Source organism: Somniosus microcephalus, chromosome 10 (genome assembly GCF_052327205.1).
Source record: "Somniosus microcephalus isolate GS21.2 chromosome 10, FLI_Smic_1.0, whole genome shotgun sequence".
In the NCBI taxonomy this organism is placed as follows: domain Eukaryota; kingdom Metazoa; phylum Chordata; class Chondrichthyes; order Squaliformes; family Somniosidae; genus Somniosus; species Somniosus microcephalus.
The window spans coordinates 228,623,871-228,641,340 of NC_140996.1; the positions used below are offsets into that span (position 1 = coordinate 228,623,871).

Here is a 17,470-nt window from a genome sequence, read left to right on the forward strand (position 1 = left end):
CCTTCCACTCCCAACCCGAGCCTCGTAAATCGCTTTGGAGAGAAAGAAAGGAGGAAGGAAGTCAGGAACACACAGCGAGCAAGCTCGGGACATCAGTTCACAAATACATCGGAGTTTAAGCAGAAACAGCAGCGAGAAAGAGACAGACTGGGAGTGACACTGACAGACAGAGAGAGAAACTGACACAGCAACAACCTGGGGGATTTTACAGGTCAACCCAAGCCTGGATTCGTTCATTTCTTTTTTGTTCAGCACAGCAGTTCTGTGTGTGTGTTTTAAGCTTCTCTTTTGTGCAATAAGAACAACTCCATCAGTCCTGGGCAGCTCCAACACTCACAGATAGACAGACACAGACACACTGTAACCTTGTACTGGGTTTCCAGCTTCGCATAAAAGGACATTTGTGTCAGATCCGCTGGGGTCCCGGTTCAGGGATTCGCAACCCTGCATATTAAATGTGAGGAAGAGGATTTGCCACTATTTCTCTCACTCTCTCTTTCATTTACAACCATTTTTAAATAACTCAGGGTGGGTTTCTCCCCCCTCCTCTGACACCCACCCCATTCTGGAGTTTCTTAAAGGGGAAGGCGTTTGGATCTGAGTCGAAAACCCCCAGGAAAGTGAATCTCAGCCGGTGGGAATCAGGAAAAAACAACCTGGGGTAAGTTTCAGGCTATTTTTTTGTATCACGATTCTTGTGTTTTTGTATCGGGGTGTGAGATTAGTTTGCCAATAGTGTGTCTGCCCGTTTTAATCAGATTTGTAATTTTTAAAAGTAGAATGATAATTTGAGAATCACATCGTGTGTGATTTTCCCCCCTGAATCCTCCCTGTGCTTCACTGTAAAAAGCCATTGCCAGGTCTATTTTGTAAAGAACTAGTATTTTGTATGTGTGCATCGTTTTATATAGACGTGTGTGTATTATATATTTATTTGTATTATATATAATTGTGTGTGTGTGTGTGTAATGTATGTGTGCATATATATATGTACATATTATTTGTATATTTTTATATATATTATGTACGTTTTTTATGTGTGTGTGTGTGTGTGTGTGTGTGTGTGTGTGTATATATATGTGTATATGTATAAGAAAGAAAAGACAGACTTGCATTTCTATAGCCCTTTCATGGCCTCAGAACGTCCCAAAGCGCTTTACAGCCAATGAAGTACTTTTTGAAGTGTAGTCACTGTTGTAATGTGGGAAACGCGGCAGCCAATTTGCACACAGCAAGCTCCCACAAACAGCAATGTGATAATGACCACCATCATTTTTTTAAGTGATGTTAGTTGAGGGATAAATATTGGCCCCAGGACACCGGGGAGAACTCCCCTGCCCTTCTTCAAAATAGTGTCCTGGGATCTTTTACGTCCACCTGAGAGAGCAGACGGGGGCCTCGGTTTAACGTCTCATCCAGAAGACAGTGCGGCACTCCCTCGGCGCTGTCCCTCCGACAGTGCGGCGCGCTGCCCCTCCGACAGTGCAGCGCACTCCCTCGGCGCTGCCCCTCCGACAGTGCAGCGCGCTCCCTCGGCGCTGCCCCTCCGACAGTGCGGCGCTCCCTCGGCGCTGCCCCTCCGACAGTGCGGCGCTCCCTCGGCGCTGCCCCTCCGACAGTGCGGCGTGCTCCCTCGGCGCTGCCCCTCCGACAGTGCGGCGTGCTCCCTCGGCGCTGCCCCTCCGACAGTGCGGCGCTGCCCCTCCGACAGTGCGGCGCTGCCCCTCCGACAGTGCGGCGCTCCCTCGGCGCTGCCCCTCCGACAGTGCGGCGCGCTGCCCCTCCGACAGTGCGGCGCGCTGCCCCTCCGACAGTGCGGCGCGCTCCCTCGGCGCTGCCCCTCCGACAGTGCGGCGCTGCCCCTCCGACAGTGCGGCGCTCCCTCGGCGCTGCCCCTCCGACAGTGCGGCGCTCCCTCGGCACCGCACTGGGAGCGTCAGCCTAGATTTTTGTGCTCAAGTCTCAGGAGTGAGACTCGAACCCACAGCCTTCTGACTCAGACGCGAGGGTGCAACCAGCGGCTGACACTGTAATAATATATAATACGTGTTTGTTTATTTTTAATATAATAAGTGTGTATTTTATATATATATGTGTGTGTGTTTGATATATATTTATATATGTGTCTATATCTTCTATATAATAAGCGTGTGTATGTAGATGTTGAGACTTTGCTGCTTGACCTGGTTTCCTGCTGATTACACTGTAGGCTTCTGCACAGAACAGTGTGTGATTCTGGTGGGAGGGGATCGGGAGGGACCAGAAGGGAGAAAAACTAACACCAGCACATATTTCCCCTGAGGAGGCGGCCAGGTGGAGGTGAGGTGAGCTGGGTTTGGCTGGGCGGGGAAAAGGTTTCATTACTGCAAAGAACTGGAGAAACCTCTTCCTTGAAATAGTTTTGCTGGGGTGTGGAGGTTGGATCACTTGTTTATTTTTGAAATGCTGTCTGAGGTGAGGAATGTTGTGACAGTGATGGCGATGTCCCTGCTCTCCATCCCTCCCGGCTCCAGTCTTTTTATTCTCTAACGTTCCTCCCAACTTGAGAATTATCTGAAATGTTTCGCATTATTTTTTAAGTCTACTTTCCCTTCAATCATTCCCCACCCGTCCCAACAATTCTTCATCACCCAACACCCTTGCCCTCAGCTTTCCCCTCCCCCTGTTCTCTAATGGCGTTCCTCCCCCTCACCCTTTCTGCCCCTGGGTGCCCCTCTTTACTTCCCTTTCCCCCATTGTTTTCTGTCCTCGCTGCCCCTCCCCCATTTTTGCCCCTCCATTCCTGACACTCACTTGCTTGTTGGGGGGTGTGCGGGGGGGAGGGCAGCGGCTCCCTAGGTGACCACTGCTCTCCGCCACCTTACCAACGGGGTCAGCGTACATCGAGTGTCAGCGCTTTGGGATGGGAGGGGATTGGTGGGTTATGTTTGCACCCCCCACCCTCATTACCTGGAGCCCAGGATATTCCTCCTCCTGAGTGGCTGAATATTGCTAAACATGGTTCAGTCGCCAACAGAGAAGCCTTTTTCAAGGTCGTTTAATGGGTGTATGCTATACAACAACAACAACTGGCATTGGTGTCAGATTGTTGCACCTTGGGATGTTTATCTAGGGTATCATTTTTTAAAAACATTTTTAAAAATTCTTTTTTATGGGATCAGGGCATCGCTGGCAAGGCCAGCATTTATTGCCCATCCCTAATTGCCCCTTGAGAAGGTGGTGGTGAGCTGCCTTCTTGAACCGCTGCAGTCCGTGTGGTGAAGGTACTCCCACAATGCTGTTAGGGAGGGAGTTCCGGGATTTTGACCCAGTGATGATGAAGGATCGGCCGATATATTTCCAAGTCGGGATGGTGTGTGTGACTTGGAGGGGAACTTGGAGGTGGTGGTGTTCCCATGCGCCTGCTGCCCTTGTCCTTCTAGGTGGAAGAGGTCGCGGGTTTGGGAGGTGCTGCCGAAGAAGCCTTGGCGAGTTGCTGCAGTGCATCTTGTAGATGGTACACACTGCAGCCACGGTGCGCCGGTGGTGGAGGGAGTGAATGTTTAAGGTGGTGGATGGGGTGCCAATCAAGCGGGCTGCTCTGTCCTGGATGGTGTCGAGCTTCTTGAGTGTTGTTGGAGCTGCACACATCCAGGAAAGTCAAGGCGTAACTTAAAAAAATGGGTGTCTAGCCAAAGATGGAGATATTGGGACAGGTGACCAAAAGCTTGGTGAAAGATGTAGGTTCGAAGGAGCGTCTAAAAGGCAGAGAGGTTTAGGCAGGGAATTCCAGAACTTCGGTCCCAGTCAGCTGAAAATCAGGGATGCTCAAGAGGCCAGAATTGGAGGAGCGCAGAGATCTCGGAGGCTTGTGGGGCTGGAGGAGGTTACAGAGATAGGGAGGGGCCAGGGCCGTGAAGGGATTTGAATGTGAAGATGAGAATTTCAATGTTGAGGCGCTGGGAGACTCCAGCTGGGATACGGGTTTTGGATGAGTTGAAGTTTCTGGAGGTGGTCTCGGATGGGTCACCACACTCCTCCTGTCAACATAAATCTGTGTTCTATTGGAGTTGGCGCCGACTCCTAATTGTCCCACATCCTGGAACACTTCCTGTTTAGTTCCCGGATAGAGCTGACTTTAGACCAGAATGAGGGCAGTTGACATCAAATGAATGTTTGCGAGCGAGACTTACAGCCGCATCGAGTGACGCTGAACCCAACTGAAACAAATGTGTGGTTTTATATGTTTAATGAGAACAGCAAATTCTAGAAACACACACCAAGGCCCATTAGCATCTGGGAAGGCGGGTTAATGTCCCTACTTGTAACGATGCTTATTTTAAAAATTTGCCCTGCGTCTAAAACCGGTTTAAACCAAGATGTAATGATTGCTGGTCGGTGAGACCTGATGGGCTTGAAGTGCTGGTCCTTCCTTCCCCGCCCCTCCCTCTGCCGAGCCTCGCGTGACTCTACAGCCCTCCGAGATCTCCGCCTTCCTCCAACTCTGGCCTCTTGCGTATCCCCGATTTCCATCGCTCCACCATTGGCAGCTGTGCCTTCATCTGCTGAGGTCCCAAGCTCTGGAATTTCCTCCCTAAATCTCTCCGCCTCTCTACCTCTCTTCCTTAAAACCTACCTCTTTGACCAAGCTTTTGGTCATCTGCCCTAATATCTCCTTCTGTGTCTCGGTGTTTTAACACTCTGTGAAGCGCCTTGGGACGTTTTACTACGTTAAAGGCGCTATATAAATGCAAGTTGTTGTGTGGAACCAATGTATCTTGAGTCAGCCTCCGCTCCCTCTGGAAGGAGCTGGTCTTTCCTTCCTCTCCTGCCTTCCCCCACCCCCCACCACCCCCTCACCCCCATCCCTCCTTTGACAAGCTCTCAAAAACCCAAGGTTAGCATTGCCTAGTCATCTTCCCTTCTATTTTTGACTTTGGTATCCTACCATTTATGGGCTTTGGGTCCCTGGTCCAGGTTTCTCAGCAATCGAAGTGTCTAGGCAGGATGTTTTGTACCATGATAGCGAGAGGAGCTCTGACATTATCCCTCCTCCCACTCCACTCCCCCCGCCCCCCACCCCCCCCTGAAAATGGTTTGGCCTTGAATGTTGGGATTGATGTGTTATATTGGTGGCCGTGCCTTCTGTTGCCTGGGCCCTAAGCTCTGGAATTCTTTCCCTAAACCTCTCTGCCTCTTTCTCCTCCTTTTAAGACGTTCCTTAAAACCGACCACCTTGACCAAGCTTTTGGACATCTGCCCTGATATCTCCTTGTATGGCTCGGTATCAAATTTTGTTTGATAATCGCTCCTGTGAAGCGCCTTGGGATGTTTTACTATGTTATGGGCGCTATATAGATGCAAGATGCACAGTCTAAGGATAAGGGGTAAGCCATTTAGGACTGAGATGAGGAGGAATTTCTTCACCCAGAGAGTGGTGAACCTGTGGAATTCTCTGTCACAGAAGGCAGTGGAGGCCAATTCATTAAATATATTCAAGAAGGAGTTAGATATATTTCTTAAGGCTAAAGGGATCAAGGAATATGGGGAGAAAGCAGGGACAGGGTACTGAATTTGGATGATCAGCCATGATCGCATTGAATGGCGGAGCAGGCTCGAGGGGCCAAATGGCCGACTCCTGCTCCTATCGTCTATGTTTCTATGTTCGTGTTGGTTAATCTCAATTCAATGTGTTGTGGTCTAGATAATGATAGTAAAGAAAGACTTGAATTTCTGGTGTTTTTCATGATCTCAGAACGTCCCAAAACGCTTTACAGCCAATGAAGTACTTTTTGAAGTGTGGTCACTGTTGTAATGTAGGAAACGCGGCAGCCAATTTGCACACAGAAAGCTCCCACAAACCGCAATGTGATAATGGCCAGATAATCTGTTTTTAGTGATGTTGATTGAGAGATAAATATTGGCCCCAGGACCCCCCCCAGCTCTTCTTCGAAATAGTGACTTGGGATCTTCTGTATCCACTTCGGTTTAATGCCTCATCCGAAAGGCGGCACCTCCGACAGTGCAGCACTCACTCAGTGCTGTACTGGGAGTGTCCGCTTAGATTTTTGCGCTCAAGTCGCTGGAGTGCGGCTTGAACCCACAAACCTTCTGACTCGAGATGAGAGCACTGCCCACTGAGCCACGGCTGGCACCTTATGTCATGTGTGAGGTGACGGTGAGAAGGCTTCGCTTTCTCCTCACAGTGTTTGACTAACGGTGGTGAATATTTAGGCTTGCGGGGGCTGTTTTTCTATTGTGTGTTGGGTGCGTCTTTGGGCATCATTACGTAGAACTTACAGCACAGAAACAGGCCATTCGGCCCATCTGCTCCGTGCCGGTGTTTGTGCTCCACACCAGCCTCCTCCCACCTCTTCTTCATCTCCCCCCATCAGCATATCCTTCTATTCCTTTCTCCCTCGTGTGTTTATCTAGCTTCCCTTAAATGCATCCATACTATTTGCCTCAACCACTCCCTGTGGTAGTGAGTTCCACATTCTCACCACTCTCTGGGTAAAGAAGTTTCCCCTGGATTCCCTCTTGGGTTTATTATTGGCTATCTTATATTAATGGCCTTTAGTTCTGGTCTCCCCCACAAGTAGCGTGGCTAACCACGGATGAATCTCCGGGCCACTGCTGTGAGCAAAGCCCACTGAGAAAAATCACAGTGGCGTTGAAAAAACGTGGTGTGTTTTTCTCATCTATTTTCTTTGAACACATATTTATTTATTAGTTCCTGAAACATTGACGTTGATGAGAAAAGGCTGTTTGGCCACGGGTGGGCCGACTGGACGCTCCACGGACGTCATGTGAGGAATCCTTCAGGAGTACGTCCAACCACAATTTGGCAAACTGTGGATACAAGGGAGAGACAAATGAGTGCGTCACACACACACACACAGATTGCAAGGGTTGAGTGTAGGACGTTGTACTCGTCGCAGCAGTTGCTTTCGGGGATTCATGGAGAATGTGCTTCCGCACTGACCGGGTGTTTTTGTGCGTGAGATCGGTGCAGTTACTTGGAATCTAACAGCACAGAAGGTGGGAGGCCATTCGGCCCGTCGAACCTGTGCCGGCTCTTCGAAAGTGTTGCCCAATTTAGTCCCACACCCCAGCATTTTCCCCCATCGACCTGCAAACAGATCCTCTTCAAATACATGTCCAATTGCCTTTTGCAAGTTCCTGTGGATTCTGATTCCACCGCCCTTTCGGGTAGTGCGTTCCACGTCATAACAACCCTCTGTGGAAAAACATGTCTCCTCATTTCCCCTCTAGTTCTTTTACCAATTATTTTAAATCTGTGACCTCTGGTTACTGACCCCCTTGCCAGAGGGAACAGTTTCTCCCTACTTGCTCTGTCAAGGAACAGTCATGATTTTGAACACCCCTGTTAGGAACATAGGAACAGGAGGAGGCCATTCAGCCCCTCGAGCCTGTTCCGCGATTCCATGAGATCATGGTTGATCGGCGACCTAACTCCATATACCCGCCTTTGCCCCATATCCCTTAATACCTTTGGTTAACAGAAATCTACCAATCTCCGATTAAAAATTAACAATTGATTTAGCATCAATTGCTGTTTGTGGAAGAGAGTTCCAAACTTCTACCACCCTCTGTGTGTAGAAGTGTTTCCTAATTTCACTCCTGAAAGGTCTGGCTCCAATTTTTAGATGCTGCTCCCTAGTCCTAGACTCCCCAACCAGCGGAAATAGTTTCTCTCTATCTACCTTATCTGTTCCCCTTAATATACAGTCATAAGAGTCATAGCGGCACAGAAGGAGGCCATTCGACAATTGATGCTAGATCAATTGTTAATTTTAAATCTGAGATTGATTGATAGATTTTTGTTAACCAAAGATATGAAGGGATATGGGGCAAAGGCAGGTATATGGAGATCAGCCATGATATCTTGAAAACTTCGATCAGATCACCCCTTAACCTTCTAAATTCCAGGGAATACAACCCTAGTTTGTGTAATCTCTCCTCGTAACTTAGCCCTTGGAGTCCGGGTAACGTTCTGGTAAACCTACGCTGCACTCCCTCCAAGGCCAATATCTCCTTCCTAAGGTGTGGTGCCCAGAACTGCTCACAGTGCTCCAGGTGTGGTCTAACCAGGGTTTTGTATAGCAAAGTTAGGTCTCCCCTTAACCTTCTCTGCTTTAAGGAGAACAACCCCAGCTTCTCCAGTCTCGCCACTATAACTGTAGTCCCTCATCCCTGGAACCATTCTAGTAAATCTCCTCTGCGCCCTCGCCAAGGCCTCGACATCCTTCCTAAAGTGCAGTGCCCAGAATTAGACACAATACTCCAGCTGAGGCCTAACCAGTGATTTGTAAAGGTTTAGCATAACTTCTTTGCTTTTGTATTCAAAGCCCCTATTTACAAAGCCAAGTATATTCAAGACAGAGATGATAGATTTTTGAATATTAAGGGAATCAAGGGATATGGGGATAGTTCAGGTGTGGTAAACCACTGTTTGTATTCCACTGTGTACATGCCTCGGCTGACTCCTCCCACAAGTCCTAGTATAAAGGTGACTGCTCCCCAGCCCTTTTGTATTTCTGGACCGGTCGACCACTCGAGGCAGACCTTCATTCTTTTGTTAATAAAAGCCTTTAGTTACTCTCTTAACTCTCAGTCTTTTATGAGTAATTGATAGCGCATCAATTTTATTAACAAAATTTTTATAATGGAGAAGATCCTCACACCAGCATGCCTGGACTTAGATCATCGGGAGGCGGACTCATCCACCAAGTTTGCTCACTGGCTTAAGTGTTTCGAAAAATTCCTGACCGCCTCCGCAGCAATCAAATCGGACGAGGACAAACTGGATGTCCTGTCCTCCAAAGTGAACCACCGAGTGTACTCGGTCATCCAAGACGCGACCTCGTACGCGGACGCGATCAAGCTCCTCAAGGACCAGTACACGCGCCCAGTGAACGAAGTGTACGCCAGGCACCTTCTGGGGAGTCGTAAACAACAACCTGGGGAATCGACCGTGGAATACCTTCAGGCACTGTCTGTGCTTGGCCGGGCCTGTGGTTGTAAGGATGTAAAGGCCGCCGTGTACACAGAGGAACTTATCCGGGACGCTTTTGTAGCGGGCCACAGATCCAATTACACCCGACAGCGACTGTTGGAGCAGAGTGACCTCGACCTCAACAAGGCCTCTGAACTCGCACTATCACTGGATGCAGCCTACATGGATGCCTACTCCTCTGCACCGTGGACGCCGCGGGGAATGACAGCCTGGGACACGGTAGGACCGCCTCATAGCGCCGTCACACCCCAGCAACGGCCCAACTACCGCAGCAGTGTCCCAAGGCCAGAAATGCTATTTCTGTGGCCGGGCAAAACACCCCAGAGCGCGCGGCCCAGCGAAAAACGCGATCTGCTCGGGCTGCGGGAAGAAGGGACACTACGCTAACGTCTGCAGGGCCAAAGCCACCCCGAACCCCAGCAGCGCCGCATGCGGGCCGCCATCTTGGGCCTCCCCGGCCATGTGCGAACCACCGGTACAGCAGCCATTTTGGACGCCTCCAGCCACATGGGGATCATGGACGCTGCCATCTTGGACGACAGCCGGAACGCAGCAGGCCCCCAACACCGCCTCATCTGATACCCGCAGCGACACACCGACCCCTACGCTGGCATCCGTTACACTGGACCAAGCGAGACCGCACAAGCTGGCCAGCTCCACAATGGACATTAAGGTAAATGGCCACGATACAATCTGCCTTTTTGACTCTGGGAGCACGGAGAGCTTCATCCACCCCGACACGGTGCGGCGTTGCTCTCTCCCAGTCCTGCCTGCGCACCAGCGGATTTCTATGGCCTCCGAGTCCCAGTCGGTGGACATCGGCGGCTACTGCGTAGTGACACTCGTAGTAGACGGGACCGTGTACGATCACTTTGAACTTCTGGTCCTGCCCGACCTCTGCGCTGCCATCCTGCTGGGGTTAGATTTTCAGTGCCACCTTAAAAGTGTTACGATGGCGTACGGCGGACCCCTACCCCCACTCACAGTCCGCAGCCAGCAGCTCCCAAATTGCCCGCCGCGCACCAGGTGCAACCTCTCCACACTCAGAGTCACCCCCCCACCACTGTTTGCTAACCTCACCCCCGACTGTAAGCCCATCGCCACAAAGAGCAGGCGATACAGTGCCGGGGACAGGGTTTTCATTAAAACCGAAGTGGAGCGGCTCCTGAAGGAAGGGATTATTGAGGGCAGCACCAGCCCCTGGCGAGCCCAGGTTGTGGTCGTTAAGACTGGCGAGAAGCAGCGCCTGGTCATCGACTACAGCCAGACAATAAATCGCTACACCCTGCTGGACGCCTACCCACTCCCCCGCATAGCTGATATGGTCAACCAGATCGCGCAGTACCGCGTCTTCTCGACCATTGACCTGAAATCAGCGTACCACCAGCTCCCTATCCGCCCTGAGGACCGCCAGTATACTGCCTTTGAGGCAAACGGCCGCCTCTACTACTTCCTTAGGGTTCCCTTTGGCGTCACCAACGGGGTCTCCGTCTTCCAAAGGGAGATGGACCGGATGGTAGATCAAAATGCGTTGCAGGCCACTTTCCCATATCTGGACAATGTGACCATCTGCGGCCGTGACTTGCAGGACCATGACGCAAACCTCGAAAAATTCCTCCGCACCGCCCAACTCCTGAACCTGACATATAACAAGGAGAAGTGCATATTCCGCACAAACCGCCTCGCCATCCTTGGCTGTGTTGTGGAACACGGAGTCATCGGCCCCGACCCCGACCGGATGCGTCCCCTTATGGAACTCCCACTGCCTCAAGGCCCTGAAGAGGTGCCTAGGGTTTTTCTCCTATTATGCCCAGTGGGTCCCCTACTATGCGGACAAGGCCCATCCGCTGATCAAGTCCACCTCTTTTCCCTTGACGGCAGAGGCCCGCTTAGCCTTCCACCGTATCAAGGAAGACATTGCCAAAGCCACCATGCACGCAGTGGACGAATCCATCCCCTTCCAGGTGGAAAGCGACGCGTCCGACTTTGCCCTGGCCGCTACCCTCAATCAGGCGGGGAGACCCGTGGCCTTCTTTTCACGAACCCTCCAAGGCCCGGAGACCAGACACTCCGCTGTTGAGAAGGAGGCCCAGGCGATTGTGGAAGCTGTGCGTCATTGGAGGCACTACCTGTCCGGAAAACGATTTACCCTGCTCACTGACCAACGTTCAGTTGCTTTCATGTTTAACAACAAGCAGAGGGGCAAAATCAAAAATGACAAGATCTTGAGGTGGAGAATCGAACTTTCCACCTACAATTACGAGATCTTGTACCGGCCCGGGAAGCTCAATGAACCCCTGGATGCGCTATCGCGTGGCACCTGCGCCAGCGCGCAGATCGATAGACTGCGGGCCCTCCACAATGACCTCTGCCACCCGGGGGTCACCAGGTTCTTCCACTTCATCAAGGCCCGCAACCTGCCTTACTCTATTGAGGAGGTCAGGACCATGACCAGGAACTGCCAAGTCTGCGCTGAGTGCAAACCGCACTTTTATAGACCAGACAGGGCCCACCTGATAAAAGCCACTCGCCCCTTCGAGCGCCTGAGCGTTGATTTTAAAGGGCCTCTCCCCTCCTCCAACCGCAATGTGTACTTCCTCAATATTATTGATGAGTACTCCCGTTTCCCGTTCGCCATCCCCTGCCCGGACATGACCAGTGCCACGGTCATTAAATGTCTGAACAACCTCTTCACCCTGTTTGGTTTCCCCAGCTATATCCATAGCGACCGGGGCTCATCGTTTATGAGCGACGAACTCCGTCAGTACCTGCTAACTAGGGGTATTGCCACAAGCAGGACCACCAGTTACAACCCCCGGGGGAACGGACAGGTGGAAAGAGAAAATGCGACAGTTTGGAAGGCCGCCCTGCTAGCCTTAAAGTCTAGGGGCCTTCCAACCTCCCGCTGGCAGGATGTGCTCCCCGATGTGCTCCACTCTATTCGGTCACTGCTCTGCACTGCCACTAACGCCACCCCTCATGAGAAAATGTTTGTCTTCCCAAGGAAGTCCACATCGGGGACATCGCTACCGCCATGGCTGACGTCCCCAGGGCCGGTCCTACTGAGAAGGCACGTGAGGACCCATAAAACGGACCCCCTGGTCGAGAGGGTCGACCTCCTCCACGCCAACCCCCAGTATGCTTACATTGCATACCCGGACGGGCGGGAGGACACAGTCTCCATAAGAGACCTTGCACCCTCGGGGGCCGCAGTAACCCACTACTCACTACCACCCCCGCCCCCCCCCCCCCCCCCCCCCCCCACGATCCGATATCCAGCCCCAGCAGACGGCAGGCCTGGGCCCCGCGACCCGCTCGACATCTACGAGGACGACACGCCTGTGCCACAGCCTACGCGGGACTCGACGCCGGAAGCTCCACTACCCCTGCCGTCGCCACGCCGATCACAGCGGCAGACAAGACCTCCGGAGAGACTCCAATACACTAACTTTTAATACACTTCACCCCGCCGGACTCCATTTTAAACAAGGGGTGAATGTGGTAAACCACTGTTTGTATTCCACTGTGTACATGCCTCGGCTGACTCCTCCCACAAGTCCTAGTATAAAGGTGACTGCTCCCCAGCCCCTTTGTATTTCTGGGCCGGTCGACCACTCGAGGCAGACCTTCATTCTTTTGTTAATAAAAGCCTTTAGTTACTCTCTTAACTCTCAGTATTTTATGAGTAATTGATAGCGCATCATCAGGAAAGTGGAGATGAGGTAGAAGATCAGCCATGATCTCATTGAATGGTGGAGCAGGCTCGAAGGGCCAAATGACCTACTCTTGCTCTTATTTCTTATGTTCTCATGTATCCCATATGCTTTCTTAACCGCCTTATCAATTTGCCCTGCCACCTTCAAGGATTTGTGAATGTGCACCCTCCAGGTCCCTCTGCTCTTGCAACCCCTGCAAAATAGCAACATTTAGATTATACTGCCTCTCCTTGTTGTTTCTCCCAAAGTGCATCAATTCACACTAATCCGCATAAAACTGTATCTGCCATGTGTTTGCCCATTTCACAGGTCTCTCTATGTCCTCCTGAAGTCTGCTGCTATCCTGCTTGCTACTTACTTGCGTGGTTTAAGCCAGAGTGGCGATTTTCACCCACACGGGAACAGGGTGGGACGAGGTTATTGGAGCAGGAAGGAGGCTTATGGGAAGTTTACAAATGGCGGCAGAGACTGGTTAGGGCCGAACGTCCTGGTTCTGTGCTGTCGATTTGATGTAATTCCACGGCAGGAAAAGAAAATTCATGCGTGGTGGGTTACCTGTTCTTTACGGTGAGTGCCAGGAGCACTATTCGACTGCAGTGGGAGCATCTGGGCTGTGGCCGCCCTGACCCGACACCCAGGGGACTGTGACTCTGGGCCAGCGAGCTGTGGGACAGCGCTCCTGGGTCACTGCCACGGAATTGCATAAGGCCCACGCAGGGCAAACCCCACAAACCATTTTTACCAGATTGATTCCTGGTCTGGCAGAACTGTCTTAGGGGGAGAGATTGGGTCGACTAGGCCTGTATTCACTAGAGTTTAGAAGAATGAGAGGGGATTTCATTGAAACGTATAAAATTCTGACAGGGCTCGACAGACTGGATGCAGGGAGGATGTTTCCCCTGGCTGGGGGGTCAAGAATGAGGGGCCACAATCTCGGGATACGGGGTAGGACATTTTGGACTGAGATGAGGAGAAATGTCTTCACTCAGAGGGTGGTGAACCTGTGGAATTCTCTACCACAGCAGGCTGTGGAGGCCAAGTCACTGAATATATTTAAGAAGGAGATAGATAGATTTCTAGACACAAAAGGCATCAAGGGGTATGTGGAGAGAGTGGGAATATGGTATTGAGATAGAGGATCAGCCATTATCATATTGAATGGCGGAGCAGGCTCAAAGGGCCAAATGGCCGACTCCTGCTCCTATTTTTCTATGCTTCTACCCTGGGGGGGTCCCTCCGACCAACTGCTAACAGACATCAGCTATCCATTCTTCACGGGTGCGACAGAATAACAGTACGGTATTCAACTGCGTGGGGCCTCACACCCCAGCCTGATACTTAACACGGTTTACTGGAAAGGGTAGCATTGTGGTTATGTTACTGGACTAGTAATCCCGAGGCCTGGACTAATGATCCGGAGATGTGTGTTCAAATCCCACCACGGCAGCTGGGGAATTTAAATTCCGTTAATTAAATAAATCTGGAATAAAAAGCTAGTGTCAGTAATGGTGACCGTGAAACTATCGGATTGTCGTAAAAACCCATCTGGTTCACTAATGTCCTTTAGGGAAGGAAATCCACCGTCCTTACCCGGTCTGGCCGAGATGTGACTCCAGATCCACAGCAATGTGGTTGATTCTTAACTGCCTCTCTGAAATGGCCCAACGAGACACTCAGTTGTACCAAACCTCTACAAAGGAGTATCTTCACCACACGGGACTGCAGCGGCTCAAGAAGGTGGCTCACCACCACCTTCTCAAGGGCAATTAGGGATGGACAATGAAACATAGAAACATAGAACATAGGAGCAGGAGTAGGCCATTCGGCCCTTCGAGGCTGCTCCGCCATTCAATGAGACCATGGCTGATCATCCAAATTCAGTACCCTGTCCCTGCCTTCTCCCCATATCCCTTGATCCCTTTAGCCTTAAGAAATATATCCAACTCTTTTTTGAATATATTTAATGAACTGGCCTCCACCGCCCTCTGTGGCAGAGAATTCCACAGGTTCACCACTCTCTGGGTGAAGAAATTCCTCCTCATTTCAGTCCTAAATGGCTTACCCCTTATCCTTAGACTATGACCCCTGGTTCTGGACTCCCCAGCCATCAGAAACATCCTTCCTGCATCTAGTCTGTCCAGGCCTGACAGAATTTTATAAATTTCGATGAGATCCCCTCTCAATCTTCTAAACTCCAGTGAGTATAAGCCCAATCGACACAATCTCTCCTCATACGTCATTCCTGCCATCCCAGGTATCAGCCTGGTGAATCTTCGCTGCACTCCCTCAATGGCAAGAACGTCCTTCCTCAGGTAAGGCGACCAAAACTGCACACAATACTCAAGGTGCGGTCTCACCAAGGCCCTGTACAACTGCAGCAAGACATCCTTGCTCCTGTACTCGAACCCTCTTGCTACGAATGCTGGCCTTGCCAGCGACGCCCACATCCCATGAATGAAATTTTTGAAAAAGCAGTGTAGCATTGAATAGCATCAGGGGCACGAACTCCAGGTTACTTTTATCCCCCCCTTCCCGAAACCATGGGGATTATGGCCTCTTGTGGCCCATCCCCCACCCCCTCCCTGGGGCTCCAATCAGCTGAACCAACACTGATCCTGAACTGAGCCCGGGGCCTTCTCTTCGGTATGCTTCGCGCTAGCTTTAGCAACTGAATCAACACACTGGAGCTTTGTGCTTGTTTATTTAGCAACTTGTTACACTGGGTGAAGAGGAAACCAGCCCGAGACCTGGTGGGTGTGATTTTTTTTTTAATCCAGTGGGCAGCCTGACATCATGAGGGACTTGTGCTTTTCAGCGCCTCTACCGTTGGGTCTGCCTCTCGTGTGAGTCCTGCATCCGAAGGGTCTTGGAAGTGTGTTTTAGAAAGAAAGAACTTGCATTTACGCACTGCCTTTCACGACCTCGCTGCTGCACTGTCGGAGGGGCTGCCCTTAGGACGAGACCGAGGCCCCGTCTGCCCTCTCGGGTGGGTGCAAAAGATCCTTGGCACTGCTTCGAAGAAGAGCATAAGACGTAGGAGCAGGAGTCGGTCATTCGGCCCCTCGAGCCTGCTCCGCCATTCAATAAGATCATGGCTGATCATCGACCTCAACTCCACTTCCCTGCCCGCTCCCCATATCCCTTGACTCCCTTATCGTTCAAAAATCTGTCTATCTCCACCTTAAATATATTCAATGACCCAGCCTCCACAGCTCTCTGGGGAAGAGAATTCCAAAGATTCACGACCCTTTGAGAGAAGAAATTCCTCCTCATTTCCGGTTTAAAAGGGTGCTCCCTTATTCTGAAACTATGCCCCCTAGTTCTAGATTCCCCCACGAGGGGAAACATCCTCTCTGCATCTACCCTGTCGAGCCCCCTCAGAATCTTATATGTTTCAATAAGATCCCCTCTCATTCTTCTAAACTCCAATGAGTATAGAGCAGGGGGAGTTCTCCTGGGCCCAATATTTATCCCTCAACCAACATCACTAAAACAGATTATCTGGTCATTATCACATCGCTGTTTGTGGGAGCTTGCTGTGCGCAAATTGCTTGCCGCATTTCCCACATTTACAACAGTGACCACACTTCAAAAAAGTGCTTCATTGGCTGTAAAGTGCTTTGGGACGACCTGAGGTGGTGAAAGGCGCTATAGAAATGCAAGTTCTTTTCTTTACTTGCATTTAGCTTTTTAAGCGAGGCCGCCCGGGATCCCGGCATTCGCAACAGCCAGAGGGTGGAGATGAGGAACTCGCAAAGGATCATGAGAAATGAATTTGGGATCGGGGGGGGGAAAGCCATAAAAAATGCCTGCGTGGGCAATAGAATAAATTACACTGGATCAGAGACTTCGCTCTGCCTCTAACCTGCCTTGGGTGTGCTTGGAGCCAGGCTCGAGTGCCCCAGTTTTGACATCCTTTCGTAGAATCATAGAAATTTACAGCACAGAAGGAGGCCATTCGGCCCACTGTGTCCGTGCCGGCCGACAAAGAGCTCTCCAGCCCCATCCCACTTCCCAGCTCTTGGTCCGTAGCCCTGTAGGTTACGGCACTTCAAGTGTATATCCAAGTACTTTTTAAATGTGATGAGGGTTTCTGCCTCTACCGCCCTTTTAGGCAGTGAGCTCCAGACCCCCACCACCCTCTGGGTGAAAAAGTTCTCCTCAACTCCCCTCTAATCCTTCTACCAATTACTTTAAATCTCTGCCCCTTGGTTATTGACCCTTCTGCTAAGGGAAATAGGTCCTTCCTATCCACTCTATCTTGGCCCCTCATAATTTTATACACCTCAATTAAATCTCCCCTCAGCCTCCTCTGTTCCAAAGAAAACATCCCCAGTCTATCCAATCTTTCCTCATAGCTAAAATTCCCCAGCCCAGGCAACAGCCTCATAAATCTCCTCTGCACCCTCTCCAGTGCAATCACATCCTTCCTGTAATGTGGTGACCAGAACTGTACCTTATTGGGTGCAACCATCCCACCCACCTTAAGAAAGTTTGATTTTTTTTTTAAAAGCCTAAATTCGTAGGCCTTTTTCCATGACAACAGGAACAGGAGAAGGCCATTCGGCCCCTCAAGCCTGTCCGGCCATTCAGTGAGATCGTGGCTGATCTGTGACCTAACTCCATATCCCTTAGATTTTTGTTAACCAGAGGTATTATCAATCTCACAATTGACCCAGCATCAATTGCTGTTTGTGGAAGAGAGTTCCAAACTTCTGCCACCCTTTGTGTGTAG

The 17,470-nt window shown here is 50.8% G+C and overlaps 1 protein-coding gene across 5 annotated transcripts in view; it reads left to right on the forward strand.

Moving 5' to 3' along the window:
- Nucleotides 1–17,470, forward strand: part of gdpd5b (glycerophosphodiester phosphodiesterase domain containing 5b) — a 261,392-nt gene continuing 243,922 nt past the window's right edge. For 2 of the 5 annotated variants that reach the window (XR_015079825.1, XM_085999720.1), the window contains exon 1: nucleotides 2–661. The gene's annotated coding sequence lies outside the window, so the exon portion shown is untranslated. Of the gene's footprint in view, nucleotides 662–2,301; nucleotides 2,325–17,470 lie in introns of those variants that run through there. The other 3 variants (XM_085999716.1, XM_085999719.1, XM_085999718.1) reach the window with 3 other exon arrangements.